The 22,895-nt window shown below is 40.3% G+C and overlaps 1 protein-coding gene across 4 annotated transcripts in view; it reads left to right on the top strand.

The window, feature by feature from the left end:
* Positions 1 to 7,892: 7,892 nt before the first annotated feature.
* Positions 7,893 to 22,895, top strand: part of strbp (spermatid perinuclear RNA binding protein) — a 95,984-nt gene continuing 80,981 nt past the window's right edge. For 3 of the 4 annotated variants that reach the window (XM_084934947.1, XM_084934944.1, XM_084934948.1), the window contains exon 1: positions 9,269 to 9,543. The gene's annotated coding sequence lies outside the window, so the exon portion shown is untranslated. Of the gene's footprint in view, positions 8,000 to 9,268; positions 9,544 to 22,895 lie in introns of those variants that run through there. The other variant, XM_084934946.1, reaches the window with a different exon arrangement.

Raw genomic sequence — 22,895 nt, 5'->3', positions numbered from 1 at the left:
GTTGCATGAAAACTGTATGTAAACAAGATTTCTAGTATTTAGCCACAGAATGTAACAATGTAATAATTACAAAGGTGAGGAGGGTGAAAGTAATTAACAACATATGAAACTAATCAGGGAATCTGGAAGGACAGAAAGGAAGTACAAGACACAAAAGAAAGCTAAGTAAGTAAAATGTAAAACAGGAACTAGCCAACAAAGACATTAATAAAAACAGTTAAGAAGTCAGAGGGAAACACAAACAGGAACACTAGGGAGATTACTACTACGAGTTGCAGCTTTCTCAAACTACTCAAGGGTGACTGGAATCATTTGACACAGGAAATCCAAGAGAAAATATTTTTAAAAGTTAGAATTTCTCGATGGCTCTCTTTTTAACATGCCATCAAACTCCTATTTCACATATGGTTAAGACTTGATCGTTAAAGTTAGAAGTAGGTTAAGGTTTGGAACTCCTTTGGGATTTTTAGGCATAATGGAAACATGCTTTGGAATTCATCATTGCCAGTGCATAAAAGAATACATAATTTTGCTGTCCCCAGCAATAGATTCACCAATTTTTAAGAGGATCGCTCGGGTTGTGGAATAATAACAGGACAGACAGATGGGACGATGGACAGAGATTTCTCAAATTAGAAAGGTTTCTTTTTAAATGATCAGTTTGATAGTATTCGTGCCTATATCAAAATAAAAGTATTCAAAATCCAGAACAGTCTGTTTTCAAAGTTTACAGATATAAATATTGATACTTTAAGATAAGCATCATGTTTATGCAGCTATACTGCTGAATGGATTACTTAATAAAATAGTTTTTTTTATTAGGTTAGGCACTTTATTAGGTTCACCTGTTCAACTCTTTGTTAATGATTTTAGACATGGTCAAGTTAACCTGCTGAAGTTTAAACTGAGCATCAGAATAAGGAAGAAAGCTTGGTTAAGTGGCTTTGAATGGGGCATGGTTATTAGTACTGGACAGGTTGGTCTGAGTATTTCAGAAAATGCTAATCTACTGATTTTCCCAGATAAACATCTCTACTCATAGAGTGCAGTTTTATAAAAAAACGTTTCACCCTCTCATTCAAGAGAGATCCAAGAATGGGAAGTCCAGCTGGGTCCAAACACTTGGGACTATCTAGACACAAGACTAGGAAAACATGGCCTGATTTTATGAGTTTTGTTCTGCTGTGACATTTGGTTGTTGTAGTGTACATCTGATTGTGGTGTACACAACATGAAAGCATGGGTAAAGATCTCTTAAAATTTTTTCCAGCACCTTGTCCATGCAACAAAGAATTAAGGCAGTTCTAGGTGCAAAGAAAAGCATCCAACTCAGCACTAGGAAACTGTATCTAATAAAGTGGCCATTGGTCATATAGACTTTACTTTAAATAGGCCACTATCCACAACTGATTTAGACATGATCAAATTAACATACTGTATTCAATTATAGTGCATTATTTCCATATAGTTAGAGACAGATATTAAACTGATTTCAGAGTGTTTCCTCACCTGGATTGGAAGCACCACTAGTATCACCACTATAATTAACTCATGCATTTTTACGTGGCACTGTTTTAAAGAATGCGTTATGCTGAGTCCATATGGCACCAACATGTGAATATTTTGCTGAACTATTATCTGATGCAGCTGGCATTACATGTGGCTTGAATTTATAGTAAACATTCATCACTTCTAAGGAAAAACTAATATTCTTACGTCTGAATTAAAACATAAAAAACAGTTTGTGCTCACTGGGATAAAACAGTGTGTTTGAGATGGCTCAACTTATGAAGCAGACATTGAAAAAAGCGTGATGATGCCCCTCACTGACCTTACAATCTTTGACAAGATCAAGATCAAAGCTGCAACCAGAAGTACCAGTAGTCGTTCAGTTTCCTCTCTCGCTGATGGCGGTGGCTTCCTGGCTTTCTTTCTCTGTTGCCGTACTCATTAATGTGTCTACTTCACAGTTTGAATGGAAGTGCAAAGTCATTGAACATTTGATGGGATGTCTTATAAGCAGCACTTTGCACAGTCAAGCTAAGACACCTTGAGGCTTGTTAATATGAGCCTGATACAACAGTGACTTCTTGGTTTCACTGCTTTGCATCATCTACCCATCAATGTGAAGTCTGTTCACTCAGATTTTGTGTGTTTCCAGTTTTGAAATTTCACCAGCCCCTGTATTTGGGCAGATGTGCATGAGCAGGTGTGTATATTCACGCACCTGTGCATATGTTTGTGTCCTTTCCTAATTTCTGCTAATTGGTCTTAATAACTTAAAAAAAGGCAAGTGGACTTCTTTAACTTTGTGATGATGTTTCCCCTCTTATCCAAGAGACTTCTTCAGTTCTAAAAACCAACAACAAATTTAAAAAAGCTTGCCTTTTTTGAAGCTCTTAAGACTAGCATGCCATAAATGAATGAGAATCTGCACAAGCATTTCTTCTTTCTAGTTAAAAGCCTAAATAATTCCTATAGTTTGATAACATGCAAGTATACTTTTCTCAATCTATTTCAAGTTATTTTCCATTCATTTGTGCTCTCTTATTGAAAATGAGATGCCCTAAAATTAAAGTGCTCGACAAATCATCTGTTGTATTAAAAAAATCAAATATCAGTAAGTAAACATAATATTACAAATTAAAAATTTAATTAGAAGTGTTATCTGGAAACCACTAGCCAGCACACAGCTAAACAATATTGCCAAAAGTATTCTTTTACATGAATACTCAAAAAATTCACATGACTTTGTGTGCTATCCCATTCTTAATCCATTGTGTTTGATATGATGTCGACCCACCCTTCTCAGGTAAAACAGCTTCCCAAAGGTGTTGAGGACAGGACTCTGTGCAGGCCAGTCAAGTTCTTCCATACCAAACTTGCTCATCCAGGTCTTTATGCACCTTGCTTTGTGCACTGGTGTGCAGTCATTTTGGAACAGGAAGAGGCCATCCCCAAATTATTCCCTGCAATCCTGGGAGCATGATATTGAAGAGCCCAACTCCTGTTCTGTGATTTTACATAGCCTTCCACTTTGTGGCTGATTGCTATCATTCCCAATCACTTCTACTTTGTTTTAACACCACATACAGTTGACTGTGTAATATTCAATAGCAAGGAAATTTCACAACTGGACTTGTTACACAAGTGGCATCCTGTCACAGTACTGGGCTGGAATTCACTGAGCTCCTGGGAGCTCAAGGGAACCCAGGGAACTGCACGTGAGATGGACCCAAATGCAAACAGCGACAAGATAACAAACTTTATTGCGTGCACAGAGATACGACATAACAAGACATGAGAAGGTAGTGGGAGTCTCTGATGTGGATGCACTGAAACAGAGGGACAGCATGATTAGATGCTGAGTGATGAAAGGTGAATACTGGATTTGCGGGTTTGGGCTCTGGGGAAGGTAGCGTCCAAGAAGTTTGTGATCAAGTGAGGTTCCAATCTTGTGTTTCCAGGAATCCAGGAGTGACGGCGGGCAGGAGGACAGGCTGGTGAGAGCGATGAGATGTTTAGTTTCTAACAGGCAGTTTGAATCGATGCAGAGAATCTTGCCAAAGTGACCAGCATCCAGGGAACTAAGCTGCAGGTGAATTAAGCGGTGCAGTGGCGGGGAAACTGAAGGCACAAGGAAATCAATGTAGGTACAGTGTATAGACAAAAAAGCTACAATGCAATTAGACTAAGACTTTGCTTGCTGTACGTATTGCCTCAATGATTGCCGTTAATGGATGGCAGGTGTACAGAACAGGTGAGAAGCCGGGGCTCCGCCCACAAGGTGGACACGGGAAGACACAGGCTGATAGCAAGAAAACACCAGATGCTCACCTGGATCATAACACTGAGAGTGACCCATTTGTTAACAAGTGTTTGTAGAAACAGTCTGTATGCCAAAGTGTTTGATTTTATACACCTGTGGCCATGGAAGTGCTTGGAGCACCTGAATTCAATGATTTGGATGGCTGAGTGAATACTTTTGGCAATATAGTGTATGTAGGATAACTTGACAAAGGAAAAGAGGTGACAGGGTCAATACATACAGGCGGAGGAAAGAGGTAACAGGTAGGGAACACAGGTGAAGCTAATCACAGAAGACAAGACAGGGGAAATAAAACTGAATGTAAGAAACAAGAGACAAAGACCCTAACATACAAACACAGGTGGACACATGGGCCAAGAAAATAATGTGACTATACCCTACTCATGTTTTATTTCTTAGTAAACTTGTGAAAAGACTATTCCATTCCAGTTACAGCATGGAAAACAAAGTTTTGCACAGGTTGTTGTTTAGGTGAGCAGGTCCTGCAGTATTAAGGCAAACAAAGGAGAGTATCAACCCTTTTGATGAGCGTGTATGTCATTCTGTCACCACCAGCACAGAGAGACTGAGATCAAATCTGACAGCCAAAGGCTTGAGCTGCACACAGGATAACAGGCTTTACTGTATGTGTGTGTGAGACGGGGTGAGTGTGTGTGTCTTTATTGGTTGTATGTGTGAGGTTTTGGGTGGGGGCAAGAGCACGATCTCACCTTACCATTGCCTGTCACTGGCAACAGATGTTCACACGTTATTTTACCCACAAGCCACACTGTGTGTTTGTGTCTGTGGGTGAATTTGCATGGCCTCTTTTGTGAGCACTGAGTTGTAGACATTTTGGAAAAGTAAAGTCATTTTAGCTGACACTATTTCAAAGAGCTTTGAGAGTTTGAGGTTAAGACTTGAGGTTTAATTTCAGATCTAAGTTTAGGATTAGGATTATGGTTGAGGATAAGTGCGTTGTTTGCAATTATTACAACATTGTAAGTGGAGAGGGAAGGTCAAACATGTCTGCCTCACAAAGCTAGCCAGACATGTTTGCATGCATATAGGAAACAACTGCACCGAAGCACCTAAATACATGAACTCAAAATAAATCCATCTCCCTCACACAACACCAGTGTTGTCGAAGTGTCATGTCATCATCTGCTCATTCTGTGTGACCCTAATTTAACAGCCTTTGTGTGCTCACCTTAGGAGAGATGGAAAAAGGAAAAACATATTTTTCCATTGACTGCAGTAATGAAGGTACACGTTATAGGCAGAGGAAATTTGCCTCTCGGTCTATAGTCTTCAGCTCTGCATTCAAATCTCCCATCTCATCCATCACACTCCAACAATAGAGATGTCCCGCACTCCCCAGACAGCTGCTCAGCCTTAGTCCCATGAAGATGTTTTTATATGTGTGCGCCTGGGGAGCTGTATGTTTGTGCTTTGAATAAGTTTGTCTGTGTGTATAATGTGCATCAGTTTTGACAAAAGGGTTTTGTTTTAATTGTGAAACTCATCCTATGTTTAAACAAATTAGGGTTTCACAGACATCTTACCGGCTGCCTGACTATTGTGCTGCATTAAACAGCCTTCTTTTATCAACGCTGATTATTTCTTTGTTAACGGTGACATGTCATCTCTTCGGTAATACGCTGAGGTAACTTTTTTTAATTAGAAAGCAAAAATTAGATGTGTGGTCTGCATAATGATCAGAAGTAATTAGGACACAGGAATGATAAAACTCTACATGTTTGTTAACAATCACAAAGGGTGGTGGAGTATGATAGTCAGATTAGCATTTATTGAAACGCTTCCTGGCAACACTGGCTGTCTAACCACAGGCAGGGCCGCCTGTGTTCATCCATGTGTGTGAGTCCACCTTGCTCTCATGTCCATCCCACGCTGGCACCACCATCTGCTACCCGTCGAAGTTCTGTCCGGCCCCAGCAAGGCTCCTCGCACACACACACAGCTCCCTGTGTCCAGCTTGTGGTCAGACAGCCATGTGGCATTGAACCAAATGACCAACGGTTTGGGCACACATGCTGTGACCTTCACTATATGGTCCACAAACACCAAGTCCCTCTCAATCTTTCCCCTCTTTTTTGAGGTGCACATAGGCTTGATTAAAGCACTGAAAGAGAGTGTCTCTCTGTCTGTCCTTCCATCTGCTTCTCTCTGTGCCATTTGGCCCAGTTTGCTGCCTTGGATTGAGAACATAGGAGCTCATCTTCACTACCAGCAATTCATATGTGTGTCTGTGTGTGCCTGTGTGTTTAGAAGACAACTAAAGAACTCCTTAGAGGGGTGTCAGATGGCAGGCGTTTGTGGTGATGTGTTGGGGGGGGGGGGGGGGGGGGGGGGGGGGAGGTGGAGAGATGATGGGGGCGGATGAAGGAAAGGATAGACGGAAACACAAGGAGGCGAAGACTGCTGCGTTCTCTGCTCTTCAGCTTTTGTTCTCCCAGATAATAACTCTCCACCCCCTGACTCCAAAAACCAAGGGAACCCCTCCAGTCTGGAAACATGAGTAGTGTTCAAGGATGCCGTGACAACTAGTTATTCCAACCTACATCAAGGTGTGTTATAAAACCGACTTCAGCGGCTTGAATTTTGAAATGTCTTGAAGATTTACACAAGCTTATAAGATGATTCACTGCGAATTATCTGCAGTTGGAACTGCAACCGAGCCAGATTTATCACAGTCAATTATAAATGCCCTACGTTGCCCTAAAAAACCCAACATGCTTTTAATTCAGGCCAAAACTGAGTGGGGAGAAAACACAGAGGTACATTATTGCCAACAGCCTGGAGGCCAATCTGCCAGTAGCTGTGAAGAAAACTGAAAATTACAGATTTTTTTTTAACAGATTACGACTTATGACCACATTCAGACAGGTGTGCTCAGGTGAAAGTGGTAATACAGATCTTTGCACAAGAAGAAGATGTAAGGCAAAGCACATGTTGACAGGATGGGACAATCTGACAGGAAATCAAAAGGCACTGAATGTTACAGTGAAAACAGATTTCTGTTTGCTATGACCCGGTTGAGTACAGCAGCATCTGCAACCCACATAAGATCTAAAAATACTCCCGCACCATTGACTGCTACTATGCTGTGGCCTAGGTAGGTAGATGAATAACAGCGTGTGTATGGTGCGCGTGTATTGTGTGTGCATGTGTTAAAGGAATAAAGGTTTGGCTGTACATGCTGAGGTTTGCTGCAGCCTCGTTTAGAAGTCTCAAGCAGAAATACAGTATTTAATGCATAGCATATTGCAAATATGTTGTGCGTTGTTGTGCATGTGGCAGAAGCACCTGTGGGCTACACTAGGCACCAATTACTGTAAATCAAATGCACTCATGCATTGCTGTAAATACACTACTGTTAGCTATATGTGGCCCTGTTAGGATTTCATGTGCTCATGGATGTGGATAAGGCCAAGTTGCTCAAACGACAGCCATGGAAATTCTTCTGCTGTGCAGATGTGTAACAGATGTATCTCATATCTCATATTGAGCCAACACTGCAAAAGAAAGCTAAAAAAAAAACCTAAAATATTTGTCTGTAGTATGCTTCAGCTGTTAGTTATGTGACTGATTTATTCAGGGAGTTTAATTAAACTTAGTGTCTCTTTATCCTTTCTTCCACCCAACACCCCAACCCTAAGCCTGGTTCTGATTCAGCTTTCTTCCTGTTAAAAGGGAGTTTTTCCTTAACATTGTTGCCTTATGCTTGCTCAGTGGGGGTCGTCTGGTTGTTGGGGTTTTCTCTGCATGTTTGTTGGTGTATTGTCTTTACAATATAAAGCTGTTGTTGTGATTTGGCGCTACATAAATAAAATTGAATCTATTTGAATTAAACAAAAAAAGGAGGAAGAGTTGCATTAGACTGTTACGAGAGGTTGTACCTTTTGCCAGACTGCTTCCCTTCTCTCTCTCCTCTCCTGCACCTGCCTCTCTTCCGTGAACCGCTGTCGGCTGCACCGTTTGCTGCACAGGTGCGAATGGAGCAGCAGCTCCAGGAGCTCCGCCAATTAGGAGCACCGAACGGGGCCACGTGAACAAATCCCGTCGTCTAAATTCCCGTTCAGCGGCGGGCAGCTCTGAGTGAGCGGCAGCCCTGAAAGCCACACTGAGTGGGGAAGTAATAACGGCAGGCTGAACGGGAGCAGTGTGCAGGTAAATTGCTTTTTGTCCTGGCTTTACACTTCCCCCTCACTCCCTCCATCTCCCCTCACCAGCTCCGCATGAAGCAATTCAGATGCGCGGCTCTGGGACGGGATGTCTTGGATTCATTTGTTGTCGCTTGCGGGTTGACTCTGCTCTCCTCCGATCAGATCCGCGGACAGGACAAACAGCATCCTCGGTTGCCCTGCACCGTCTACGCATTGAAACTCAGCCCCCCCTCCCTTCCTCCTCCTGCTCCTCTTTTTCCCCTCTCCCCTTGTCTCTTCCAGGCACATGAGGCTATTGATAGTTGACAGCAGCCTCGTAATCCCCGGCTGATCTGGCTGATCTTCCACAGCCATTTGCGAAACAAGAATGTTGATTGAACTTTATTTTGCTTCTAGATTTATTTTAGCTTAATTGGTAACGCCCGCATAGACTGACGCTGTGGCACCGGGGAGCGTGAGAGGCTTTTTGGTGCTGCATGCAGCCAGGCAGAGGCATAAGCTTTTATTGCTGAATTATTTATAAGACTGTCTGGGGGGAGAGAGAGAGCAGCTAATGCCTCTCGTGGATGGAGAGGGAGCCCTGGAGAAGATAGGCTACAGCTCCTCATATGCTTTTTAAATCAGTTTCTTTGCTCAGTTTTTTTTTTGACTCTGTTGTTTTGGCAGTAAAGTCGTATTTAGTGCTTTCAACTACAAAAAGAAATCACTAAACAAGCACTCGTACTTTTTCTTTCATGCTGACTTGTTTACTCAGCATCTTACATCTTATTTTCTGTTTTATTTCAAATTGATTGTGTTAATGGACACAATCGACTTTTCTTTTTTACAAGCCTCAGATTAGATATCACATATATTAAATTAAGTAAATATAAATGAATCTGCGGTGAATCCTTGACTAACCTCTCAAAGTAATGTCATTAGCTGCACAGGCTATACAGTAATGAAAAAGCTCAGTTATAAGCTCGTATCTTGTCGTTTTCTCTTTGTGTGTGTATATGTATATATAGGCTATGTGTGTCTGCATATGGGTTGAGGAATAGGTTTATCGCCATATATCAGCGGCTGTTTACGCTGTCACGTATTTACTGTCACGTTTTCCCCTCGAAAATCCCTTCCTGGTACGGAGAGCTAGTAGTAGGCTATAGATTACATACATGCGGCACTTCTGCACTTGCCTTCTTCACAGCCCGACTCCAGCGGAATGAGTCGACCCCCCCTCGTCCGCGCCTGCGCACTCCCGCCATTCATCTCTGGAGATTTCTCCCTCTCTTTGGCTCCGCTCTCGTGTCTTGCGAGGCGGGATAGACCAGCAGGCGGCTCCGGGCTCGCGCTCGCTCGCTGCCCAGGTTGTCAAGGCGCTCGTGATTTTTTTTTTTATTCTCTTCGTCGCGAGTGGACGGTGACAGCTCAGCTCGTCTCGCTCACGTGTTGGACTGAGCTTTGTTTATCGGGTTTGTTTTGTCTTTGCTCGGATATATATTTTTGTGGGGGTTTTTGTGGGGGGTTTTGAGTCATTGACGGACTCCCAGCAGCCCATTTGCCAACCTCGTAAGTATTTTCTTGATGTTTTCTGACGCCTTTCTACGGCGCGCCGTCCAGGCAGAGTTGAGAATCTAGTAGCAGGAGTTTGAACAATTTATCTCTCCCTGTCGGTTGGTTGTGGTTAAGTTAACTGGCATTAAATAATTTATTTTTTTTCTTTTTCTTTTTATTTTGCTTTCGCTTTTCCTTGTCAAAAAAGCAAAAAGAGGAACTACGTACACGATAAACTTTATTAATGTTACTGTTACTGTTACTGAGCGTGTTACGTTTTCAGTCAGACATGTTTGAGTCTCAAAAATTAACCGTTCTTTGAAGAATAAGACAATGAAGCCAGATGGTGTCGGTCGACTGTAGTTCATCTTTTATAGCAGGTGTCTGATAGCCCACTTCCGCACTTGACTGTAAGATATGTAGGCTATACCGTTGGCACAAAGGTCTCAATTGTTTAGCTGTAGTATTTTATCAAACCCTTCTTCTGCGGTTTTTGGGGTAAGTCTTCCTGAAGTGTTAAATGCATTTTATTTAATTGCTATGTTATTTAACTACTTCCTTTTTTTAAATGCACCTTTAGCCTTCACGGGGCATAGTTTTAGGGAACCAAAAGTAAGTGATCAAAGTTTCATCACTGAGGTTAACTGGCTACTTCCTTACATACATATACCTCCTGTTTTGTGTGTATATGTGTCCTATTACGCGAGTGTGTCTATACGTGTGCGTGCCCGTCATCGAGCGAGTGACAGAGAGGAAGAAAATGCTGAACTGCTCTCCCGTCTTGCTGAACCAGCTTGTTGGCATACCAAAAAAACAACAACAAAAACCCCCACGCATTAAACCGTAAACGTGCGCCTCATTTCCCGGTGTTGGAACAACTCGAAAGACCACAGCAGGCGTGTCAGCTTGTCAGCGTTCAAAGGTCTTCACACCTACCAGCATGCAGTACCACGCAGAACTTTCTGACTTGTTTCTTCTGGTGCTGCAATATTTCTCCTCTTGTTAATTTTTTTTTCGTTATGTGCAGATAGTTTGTTTCTCTTTTTATTGACTGGTGAATTGAGATGCTTTTGCTCTCTGCTATGCTCCAGTGCTTCTCATTTGTCTTATAGTTTCTTTGTGTCTGGTGGTCCTCATGCTTGACTAATGGCCTGTTGCCTTGAGGTTATTTTTATTTGCTCCACCCTTCTCCAACCTGCTTTCGTGTGCAGGAGGTGCCCCTTGCTGACACACTCAGCCACACCTGTCCTGGTTATGTGGAAATGTGGGGTGCCTTTGTTGCCTCTCTCGCCTAAATGGAGTTAATTTATTGAGAGGCAACACAGGCTTCTTTAGTCCTTACTTGTTACAGCCGTATAATGCTCGTCTTGTACTGCACACAGTAGACTTTGTGAACGTGTTGGAGAGAGGGGGAGACAGGATTATTACATCCTTACTTCTTTATTTGTGTGGTCGTACACGGCTATTTACTGCAGTGGACAAATATCTGCCTGCAGCCCTACAAAGTGAGCATTGCATAGGTTAGGCTGAAAAAGTGTGCGTATGCTTGTGTCTGTGTGTGTGTGTGTGTGCGCGCGCTCCAGGCCCCTCCAGCACTTTCGTGGACTCGTTCGCCCAAGCATTGACTTTGCAGTGAGTATTGACAAGATAAAAGGATGAGAAGGAGGGAAAGAGTGAGCTGTTATTGTATGATCACCCTGCACAGTCTGTCTTTGTTTCCTCCTCCTTCTTTTAAGCATTGTTTTCCCTTGCTGTTCCTTTTTTGATATTCCAGATTTCCCTGATTCCCCTTTTCTTCATAATTCCCCCTAGACATCTCAGACTTTTTTTTAAGCATTTTTTTGTGGGGGTTTTTTTCAAAGATGAAACAGGCATAGATGTTTCAACTTTGAATCTAGACATATATATGTGTATATATATATATATATATATATATATATACATATTTAGCTCAGGTGACATTATGGCCCTAAAATGGAAATTTCCACTATACTATCGCTATTGATATGCCTATATTTCACATTCCTGAGACATAAACCCCATGTTTTTTTTATTTAAAGTAGGGCGTTTTACCATTTAGCCCTTGGTGTTTGATTTCCCTAGAATCTGGAAGGCGATTGAAGCGCACCCAGTGGATTTGGATTGCTTCAATGGATTTGAAAATGGATTTAATTTCCACTAATGGAACTTACTTGGGACCAGATACCCAGATTAAGGACACATAGAGAACTGGCAACACTAGTAGATAGACTGAGCACGCATAGCAAAGACAAATAGAGACACAGCAGAGTGACAATTTAATATCAGCCATAAACCATAAAATAATGGTTTTTGACAGGTTCTTTTTTCTAAATATATTCCACACTGTCAAAGACCATTTTGTTTTTTTTCCAACATCCACACTAAGTTTTACTTTTGTAACGCATAATCATAAACTGACATCCCTATAGAGCTTCTGAGGTTGTCACAAGAGAAATTCCAGGTTCAAGAGTATTTTAAAGATTGCAGTTTTTAACGTTTGTTTTTTAATTTTTATATGAACTGAAGCTAGATCCTCAGAGATCTCCACATAGTCAGCAATTGAGATGTCTGAGTGGACCAATCTGTGAATCATTTTCCATTGTCAGATACATTAAATGATGATGATTTCATCAAAAATCAATTCATTCATTCATTCATTCATTCATTCATCCAAAAAGCAATCAAACCAAAATCAAAATTACTGAACAAAGTAAAAGTGCATTAAATTAAAATATGAATGATCATAGATGCAACTGATATCAGTTTCTACTGACCTGTGTGCCTCTCATTATCAAATAAACAACTGGAACCCTAAGGACTGGAGCCCTTAGATGATACCATTTGGTATGAGCGGTTATACTGTACATGTTGTTTATGTAGGATTTTTTAAGTTAATTATCATTTTAGACCTTGCTTTCTTGTGTTTATTCACAACATTTTGACTTTCTGAACTTGTTAAGGATTCATATTATATCGCCAATATAGCAAAAAAATCTACTTTTCTAAAATGCTAATTTTTTTTCATTTCATTTTTTTCATTCAAATGTCAGAGGCAAAAGCTTATCTTTTATCTAATTCCTTCAGTTTGTGTTGTTGTTAGGTCAGCGTTGTATGAATGACAGTGTATGGCCTTCTCATTAAAAAGTCCATATGAACAGAATCAACCTTTTGGGATTTACTTACCTGGATGATTGAGCATGCATCAAGACACTTACTAAGTAGTGTTGTCAGTATTACTGTCAATAATGACAAGCTTATATGACGACATATTTTAACCAGGTTGTTTGAGAGAGTTTTGAAGGCGAGAATAGCCATTTGCCTGAGATGTAGGTTTATTGGCTTTATCATATTGTAGCTTGTCTGTTCCTTGTGTATTCACTCCACTTGCCTGATTCCTGTCACCTGTAAATGTGTCCCTCGGTTCAGCTCTCTTTCTTCTGCATCTGTTTTATGTACGCCTGGGAATGGCATCATGGTCCTTCAGCAGCTTGGGCTCTGGTTTGCTTTATGTTATGTGCTCAGTTTAAACAGTTTGGAATCTCAGTAACACTCACTCAGTAATAAGAGGAGACACAGCAATGTCACGGGACGTCTCCCTCTCATGCTGCTACCTCTGCAGCATTTGAGTGTGTTCTGGTGCCCACTGCCTATCAGTGAAACACGAGTCTTTCCACCAGTTCTCAGATTCTAGCATACAGCAGCACATTTAGAGTCTCATCTGGCAAGGAAATGTAGCTTTAATTCAATTGGCCAGAGCTTTAGTAAAAGCTTTCCTAATTGGCTGATATGGAAGCTGGCTGCCAAGGTTCCAGTAAGCACAACAGGGAGTTGAGGACAGTCCCAGAGGTGCTGTAGTGCAGGTGAGACTGTGCAAAGGGCAGATAACACGAGAGTGTGCTACTGTTTTGAATATTCCTCCATACACAATAATAAAGAACCTGCTAACTCAGATCCATCCGCCTGACCATATCTCATTTTCAGCTGTGTCGTGTGCCACACATATGCAAATGTACACATGCAAACACACACTCCCCCCATGTGCATTAACAAGAAAGGCTTTTGTCTCACAAACACAAGGAAACATCTTCCCCACTTGGTAAAGGAACAAAGTCATCAACGCAAGAATATTGTCTCTGCGTGTGTTTTATAAAAAGAGACACAAAAAAATGCTACTGCCAAAAGCCACATCAGCCATTCCTGCTTCCTTCACCTCAGGAATCCAGGAATAGTTCTGGGTGACAGAGACACCGGATACGAGATACGGAGACAAAGAGAGAAAACACACAGAGGCGGAGAGAGAACCAGGAAAGACAGAAACAGTGTGCAAGAGATGGCCATGTAAGGTTTACTGCACCATAGCGCTGTACCATCGCTGTACAGAGACACTGAAGCTGAAATTAGTGTTTCAGAGGATGGGATTTCAAGTTACTGTTAACGTGAACTTTGTTTTATTTCGGGGGGGGGGTTTCGTGGCTGCTTTATAACGACACAAAGGCAGCCTTCATTATATGATTCATTGTTGAGTCTGTAGAAATAACAGTGAGTCTATCCAAAAAATGGCCTGTTGTGGTTACATTATGATTTTAGTCAATTGTATATTAAATAATGAATGAATTATTTGCAGTGGCATTTCCAAGAAGAGCTAAATTGTTTGCATCCATATATTGTAAACCACTTAGTGTGGCATTTACACAACCCTTGTTCTACAAATTGAGATAAAGTCCAGATAAGTGTTGGGAAAGTATTAACTATTTCCTTCAGAAAATTATCATCCATATAATGTCTTAATTATTGTGATAACCTTTTATCAATTCAATTTATCAATTCCCACCAATATATATGTCACGATCTGGTTGTAGGGACTCAAGCGCAGAGCGGTTAGATGTCTCCAAAAAACAGTTTTTATTTCCGGCTCCAGTGCACAATATATATACAGTGAAGGGGAATCCAAAACTCCAGGAAATCACAAGGGCTCTCTCACACTCACACACGTTCACACGGCAGGGAGGTCGCAGGTCCAGGGGGGGAAAGGTCTGAAGCAGAAGAGAAGGGAAGTCACAAACTAATCACAAATCACGAAGCACAAGTTCACAGGAGCTGTGAGAACACTAACGTCAGTAGTACAATCATCCAGCGACGAGAGGATCTGTGTTCCAGCCCCAAATAGTGCTCCTGGTGATGACAGGTGATTGTTGTCAGGTGTGTGGGCCAAGGGCGGGAGCCCACAATGAGCTCCGCCCAGGCAGAGAGGGAGAGAACTGAAACAGCAAATGTAGCCTTGTGGGGCCGGCCGGGCAGGCACGGAGACCATGACAATATAGCCATTCCTTTAATTTGTTCCCTCCTAGATTGTTAAAGCATTGTGTCAAGCTTACTAGCATTTTCTTGTGTCTTTGTCTTTTTTTTGGTATGATCTCTTGCCAGATGTTTGATCACTATCTTTGGCTTATTCCTGTAAATTTTGTTTGTTGGATTTTTGGATCCTTGCCTGTCTCTTTGTGAATTGTTGGATATCTGGGCTGTCTTCCTGTGCTGGACCCAAGCGCTTGGGCGTTTGCTGTTCCATTTACAAAGGGCAAACAGCACATTGGATATGAACAATAAATATAAACCTTCTCCTTTTACTAATGCGCTAGACTAACATTTGTCAAAATGGTGGGAAAAAATATCAGAACAGTGTGTTGCTCCACTTTTAAAATATCACACTGTATTTGGTGTAAGATGGAAGCTTTCAGAAGTCCACTACATTTCTGCATATTCTGCATTACTTGCATAGGTGGTGCTGGATTTACCAGGAAAGGGGAGATAGTGGCAGAAGATGGTGCAGGTTTAAGAATGTACTTTTTCATTGAATGGTTAGGTTTGTTAGTAGGTGTTGCAACACCACATTTACTGAAGGAGTAAATGTATTATCCTTTGTTTAACAGTTTGGATGCTCGCCTGCTCTATCACTCGGATACTGCCAATCACTGGCAGCTCTCCCTCGTATGCAGTTGTTTATGCACAGGCGCATACAAGCATATGATGTTTACAGAGCACATGCTGATAACCAGTTTAGGTAAAGTAGAGGCAACTAAACTAATTCCTGCTCCTTCATCTCACTCTTTTACTGTTTTGTCCTCTAATACACTCATTCAAAAGTGTGCACACATCCTTGCACCCACCCACACACACACACTCACACACACACACACTCACACACACACATACACAACCCTGCCTGTCCCCTTCTCATGTCCCAGCTCTGCTTACTGTGTCAAAAAGAGCTTAGATCAGGGAAACCATAGCTTGCCCTCGTTCTGACTTCCAGGAAGATGGAGCTATTTATTCAGACCAAACAGGACATGTTTGGACTAACGCTGGAAAGTTGCCAGGCAGAATCCGAGCTGGTTCAACTAATTTGGTTAATTTGATCCAAGTGCCATAGAGAAAGGTGCTTTCCTCTGTTTGCTCCAAAAAAGGCCAGAATGGGTACTAGGGTTGCAACCCTTCAATATATTTTGTAGCAGTAGATCCTCCCCAAAAGGTTATCATTCATTTATTCACAAAAAAGTTGGCATAAAAAGAGCAAATTCCAGTAGGTTGATTGAGATGTGCTACTTCACAAATGCAGGTAAAAAAACAAAAATTGTGCTCTTTGGATCCATATAGGAAAAAGCTGGGAGGTTAGACTTTGCTTTGTGATCAATAAGTTATAACCACAAAACCCCAAGGCCCCATGGCATTCGCATTTTCCCAGAGACCAAGGTGACATTCATTGCTTTTTTCTGCTCCAAAAACCCCCAGGTTTATTCAGTCAACTTTTATGACAAAGAGATTGTCAAAGAAATCTTTAATATTTTCTCATTATTCCGCTTTTTTGCAAGATAAATAACTGACCTGATGACCAGAATACTCTGTTTATTAAAAACTGTAGAGCTGTTTGCTCATCACAGTTGTGATATCCTGTCCTTATGCGCTTTGTCTGTCACTTTTAAGGCTCTCGTCTTTTTAAAAAAAAAAAAAAATTTGTACCTCAGTACGTTTTTGTAGCAAACATGAAAAATATTGTCAGTTCTTGAAGGTTTGTAGCTGCTTGTGTTGTGCTAGTTGTTAGTGATCCCACTCAGTCTGCACTGACACCTGTCTACAATCTCAAAAAAGTAAAATCTTGCTATTTCTGTCTAAAGAAGCACTTGTTTTCAGGGAAATGAGACACCCTTCCTATCTCCTCTCCTTCCCGTTATAAAACGTAACAGAAAATAATAAGTAATAAAGCTCTGAGAAAAAGAAACTGTAGGCGAGTCTGTCTCCACTGGGGCTGTCTAAGGCTTTTATTTGTGCTACTGTGAGAGGAAAAAAGTCCTGGGATCATGAAACAGTCAAAACTACATTTGACGTTCATCTCCAAAAAATGAGTGAAGATTATAGCTCAGTTAAAAATAATTGACCGGAATACATTGGCTGTGTTGTGTGTGCAGTTGCATCCCCATAAGCAATATTTTCTCTCAACAGCAGTGACCCACTGACTGGTGTTAGCAGATTAATTGCTGCTTTCATGTTAAGCTGTAGCATATCACCCTGTAATTGGTAATGGAGATTATCAGTGAGATACTGCGTGGGCCATGACAGATTAAGATTTTTATATATGCTTATCGTAACAAAGTAGGATTTATGAGATTCTGTTCTCTTCTGTACGCACAAAATAGCTCATGCTGACATGCACATTAAGATTACAATTTTTTTTTAAAAAAGATTATGTGTATGTCCACTTGTTACTGTCAAATTAATATTCCAGTGCAAGTTTAATTTCTGAACTGGTCCCTATGTAAGGCAGATACAACTGATACAATTATCTGAGTACCAGTTCAGTACGTATAGTGACTTTGTAAAGCCTTTCGATATATATATGTGTGTGTGTGTGTGTGTGTGTGTGTGTGTGTGTGTGTGTGTGTGTGTGTGTGTGTATTTATTTTATTTTATTTTATTACTGAAATGTATAAAAGCCACTTGTATTATATGCCTCAGTGCTGAAAAGGATTCAACAGAAGCAGAAGATGCAACAGAACAGCACATCCTTCCTGACACACTCATACATGCTTGTGAGCAGACAGACGTGAATTGCTGTGAAGCTTTACCATATTTTCTCCTGAGATCATTTCATCGTTTCACTCCAGCTCACACATCAGTGTCAGCCTGACTTTTATAAGCATGGCCACCATTCAGCCAGCGGCCAGTGTGTGTGTATGTGTGTGTTTGTAGCTGTGAAAGGAAGAGGAAGGTCAGGAGTGTACGAGATTTGTATGCGTTCAAAAGTCTATATGTTTTTGTTTGAGTCGATAAGCTATCTCATCACCCGTTTGTTGTATCTTTGTAAACTGCTTGGTGCCAGAAAGTAATTGTTCATCACCGCTGGTTTGCAGCATGCAGCTTGTTCTCATTCTGTGCGTAGTGATATTAAACACAAGCAAGCAGAGGATACAGTTAGAATCAAAGAGCCAAGTGCCAGTTGGATAGTTATAGTGCTGGGCAATATGACCTAAATCTTGTATCACAGTATTTTTTTAAGGACTCTAGGAGTGTATCATGGTATCATTATAATAATCACTATTTTTTCCCCTATCAGTGGCCTTCATATAGGTTTACAGAGGTTCATTTATCTAGCAGGAGTATGTAAAATGTAACACATATTAATGTCATTGTAAAAAAGGAATAAAACGTAAATAAAACTGCACAACCAAAACAACAACTAATCTATTCTTTAACAGGCATCTTGTTAAAGGCTGTTCATACAGTCTTCACCAGGCTGCCTGTTCTGTGTTTTGGTTGGATATAATTTCACTTTTCATTATTTAAACAAAGTCAACAGATGGCTCGTTAGCATTGATGTTTCCACAGCAGAGCTGTGAAGTGTAGCTTTGAAACCAACTCAGTTTGGAGTTATGCTTTCTTTCTTTTTTTGGTTGCACAAATGATTCCATCATCAGGAAAAAACACCTAACAGGCTTGAGTACCAGGTCATCTTTGCATGAGTTTGGCTGGCAGTAACAGAGCACAGAAGCAGCGTGACCAGAAATGACAGAAAAAACAGTCTTTCTCTCGCTCTCTCGCTCTCTCTCTCTTTTTTCTTCATCCTCCATCAGTCTTCACTGTTATTTAACACCCTGTTATTTTACCTGGCTAGCAGAACAGTGCAATGTTGTACAGTAACTGTGTTGCTATTAGTTTTACAAATTGTTTATATGTCACAGATTATTGTGTGCCCTGATTTCTATCTTGATGTGTTAGTTGTAAATTATTAATGTTTGTCCTATATTTGTTTTTTATAATTAGAATTGAAGGATACAAAGTAAAAACAGCCCCGCTCTCAGTACGCTGCTCTCCTTGTAGCTACTAATAAGACACATTTAAATCCTGTGAAAATCCACAGTGGGGTTTTTGTTTTTTTACTAGTATGGCTGTATTTGAAGCATGTATAAAATTACAAAAGGTATACCGCCCACATTAGAAGTTTATTGCCTCCTGAACTACAGTTTTTAATTGCATGAATTTATCACACTGTTCTTTTGCTACATGGACATGTGTGTAATAAACAGATGGTATGTGGGTTGTTCGTAACAAGCTCTGAATGAAATTATGAAATGCTGACAAACTGCACGAAGAAGTCTTACAAACTCCATTTTTTTGTGTCAGGGGTTTTACTTCAAAGTCAAATGCACTTGAGGAATTTCCCTTGACTATTTGTCATTAGCCTGTAATGTTTTTTTTTCATCGTAGCCCAGTGAAGTTATTGGTTTCCCACATTTCAGTGTTAATGACTTTCATCAATACTCCCATGGATGTGTCTCAGATGTTTTACATTTAGCTGGAGGTTTTGCGTGTAGGTGTTTAGAGTAAGAGCTATGTGCATATGAATAAAGAAATATGGGAGATAAAGATAAACCAGAGAAAAAAAGGACTCTGTACTTTGTAGCATTTTAATAAGTCTGAATAAATTGCTACACTCTGGGGCTGGTGTAGAACATCTTATTCTATTCTTATCATGGGATGGGATTTGAGTAGTTAACCTCATTGAGCTATGGATCGACGGGAAGTTTTCAAATTATTAAAGTGAACAAACATTCCTGAATCTATAATTTCCTGCCATAAAGTGTTTGAATTGAGAAATTTCTATGTCTATGTAAATGTTTCATTTCCATATATATATACATATATATATGGAAATGAAACATTTAAATAGACTGAAATTTCTCTCTCTCTCTCTCTCTCTCTCTCTCTCTCTATATATATATATATATATATATACATATATACATATACATATATATATATATATATATATATATGCACTTTTTTCCAAAGAAAAAAACACAACGATATGGATTGACATGTGAGGATTATATCATTCTTCATTTCTGCTGGTTTCTTTGATGATGTACTGTAAAAAATAAAAACCTTATGAATAGAATTTTTAAAAAGCTGGATGCACAAGAACGATGGAGGAATAATGTTAGTGGGTCTTGATCTATACTAAATATTGCCATTGAGACAGCAGTCCCCAACCTTTTTTGCGCCACGCACTGGTTTAATGTCAGATAATATTTTCACGGACTGGCCTTTAAGGTGTTGCGGATAAATACAACAAAATAAAATGATACGACCAAGAACAAAAACTGTGGTATTTTGTAAATATAATAATAAATCCGAATTCACTGTGTAATTGTGTAACTTTATTAGCAGCGTCCTCCTCAAAATGCGCCAACAACATTGAGAGTAACATCCTCCTCTCTGCCCCGTAATGCTTTCTGGTCACTATGGTAACGTGTAAATATTTCTTTCAAAATAAGACACAACTACAAAGACCCAGGGAAACTGAGTTAATGATAAAAACCCTGAAAACCATAAACTTCACACTCGAGCCTCAACTCTCGCGGCCCGATACCGAACGTCTCACCGGTCCGTGGCCCGGGGGTTGGGGACCGCTGCATTAAGATATCATGGTTCTCTTTTTATGGGAGAAGCTTCATCTTGCTTTGTCTGGATGTAGATGCTGCTACTGGCACCCTTTATTTTCACGGGTAGTTTGTTCCTGTCACTGCCAATAATAATTGATCATTCCTGGAAGTCTATTGATTTAGAGCTTTTCTCCTTGTGAAAGTAACATCAGCGCATGTTTGCTGATGAGAATTTAGCCAAATGAGAGCGTATCGACCAAACAATCGACCAGTCAACTCTGAGACTACAGCCCTGCTCAGAACCTAAGCTGCTGTAGGATGTAACTTGCACTGGAATAAAGAAAAATCTTTCTGGTTCAACTTGCTGACTTTTAAGCTCATTAGAGCGTTAGTCGGACAGCTTCCATACAGCTCACACCAGACAGTCTCCCCTGCCAGCCCAAAAGAGTGTAAAAAACAGCATAAACCACACACCATGCTGGGCTTGCACTGGATGCTGCCTGGATTGATGAAAGAAACTTATTTTTAGCTAAAACTGACAAGTTGTTATTACTAGGTCTAGTTCAGAAATAAGCTGAAATAGAGACGTTACCATGCAGATCGGTATTACAACAAACAAATATCAGAATGGCAGTCAGACCAACCACTTGAATAACCTATTTCAGTTTTCAGGCTGCGTGAGCGTGGGCATGACTTTGTGGTTATCGAGTAGGAATATTCCTTCACAAATGGATCACTGGGTTAGAGACACAACATCTCCAGAAGGCTGAACCAGCGTTTGCCAGCTTTCCTGCAACACCCCCTTCTGTTCCCAATCTCAGGAGACGAAGCCACACTGCATAGATATCGTGTCAAGATCTTGGTAAAATGAGCTTCTTCTGGCAGGAAGTTTGCAAAGCCTGGGAGCTCTGACACTAAAGGCTCACTCACCTTCTGTTACCAGCTCAGTCTGTGCAACAAGCACCCGAGCTCCACTAAGACAACCAAACTGTGCCTTGGTTCCCGAGTGATAAGAAGAAGACTCGGGGGCTTTATAGTTATCTGTAAATTCAGAATTTAATCTAAAATGATGCCGCTTTTATGGGTAATACAACACTTTGAATGAGTTGTAAGAGGATATGATAACAGTATTAACAACACAATAATGAGAAAAGAAAAGAGTTGTGCTTGTTTATCACTTGTTTGTGCGGATGAAAAAAGATTGTGCCTTAATTATAGCGTAATTATGCCTTAACTGTACATAAATATTTGTGTCAGTTTCCATCATAAGGCTTGTGAAAAATGTCTTTGTAATCAATAAGAAGGATTTTTTTTCTGTGAGTGCTAATATAGTATTTTAATACTCATAAGTAAGCACCAAATATAAAGGTCATAAATCGGTGAGCTTTAAAGGGTTGTTTATTGTGACTTGTAAGTTATCTCTGCACGTCTTCTGCATCAGTGTAGTGTAGGATATTCGCAGGTTAGTGATCATGATAACCTGCAATATTCATTATTCTGACTGAACATGATCCATACAAACTGAGTCCCCTATATTAGAAATCTTGAGTATTAAACTCATGTTTTTATAAATTTATATTTATAAAAACAGTTTTTTAAATAAAAGATGTGTCAATGTTTTAATTGTGTTTTTGGTCTTGTACTCATGTTCAAGAGGTGTTTTCGATCAGATTGTGAAAATCTGAAGCCGGTGGTCAGTGTGACATTCAAGCAGCATTTGTTGTTATAACAAGGGGAAAAAAAGGACTGATACAGCTTGCGAAACACAAGCAGGAAACAACTTTAAGAGCACATATCAAGTGTGGAAATTAGCTATATATTTGAATACCAGCAGAGCTGTTGTAGCAATTAGACCACTGGAAGTCTGTTTTAATGCCAAAAAGCAAAGCATGCTACTGGTAACTGTAACGAATCGACCCAAACAAACAGCACAAATCGAGAGACGAGGGCTTTTCCAAATGAAATTAAACGTGCATGAGAAAGAGATTAGCTCTGACACATTGACTTGAAAGGAGTAGTCTATATTCAGCCCGTCCAGACACTCGATAGGATTTGAGTTGGAGATCAGCAATAGCCCACAGTCTTACATTGTGTTAGCAAGTAAATTTGACCTATTTCATGCAGAAATGTACTCTGTAGCACGTTTTGTTTTGTAATTAGTTTTTTAAAGAAAGAAAAAACTGCTGCATCTTTGGCTGCAGCAGTGGATCCTCCTCCTTATGGAGCAAGTGGATCATTAGGTACAACGTGTTGTATTTATGTGCGTCCTGTTTCCAGCCCTCTTTCAGAGGAGCAAAATGAGGGGCCTTGATCCTTAATAGTAAATATCATATTTGTGATTTTCATGCAAGAAAGACCCATAAAAACTTTTTTTTGGTTCATTTTGGGTTTGCACTTTAGGCTATTAATTAT

The sequence above is a fragment of the Perissodus microlepis genome, chromosome 7, assembly GCF_051167445.1.
Source record: "Perissodus microlepis isolate ML-2025 ecotype Zambia chromosome 7, ASM5116744v1, whole genome shotgun sequence".
Lineage (NCBI taxonomy): Eukaryota > Metazoa > Chordata > Actinopteri > Cichliformes > Cichlidae > Perissodus > Perissodus microlepis.
The sequence above is the reverse complement of the archived record's forward strand: the minus strand, read 5'-3'. Positions and strand labels throughout refer to the sequence as shown.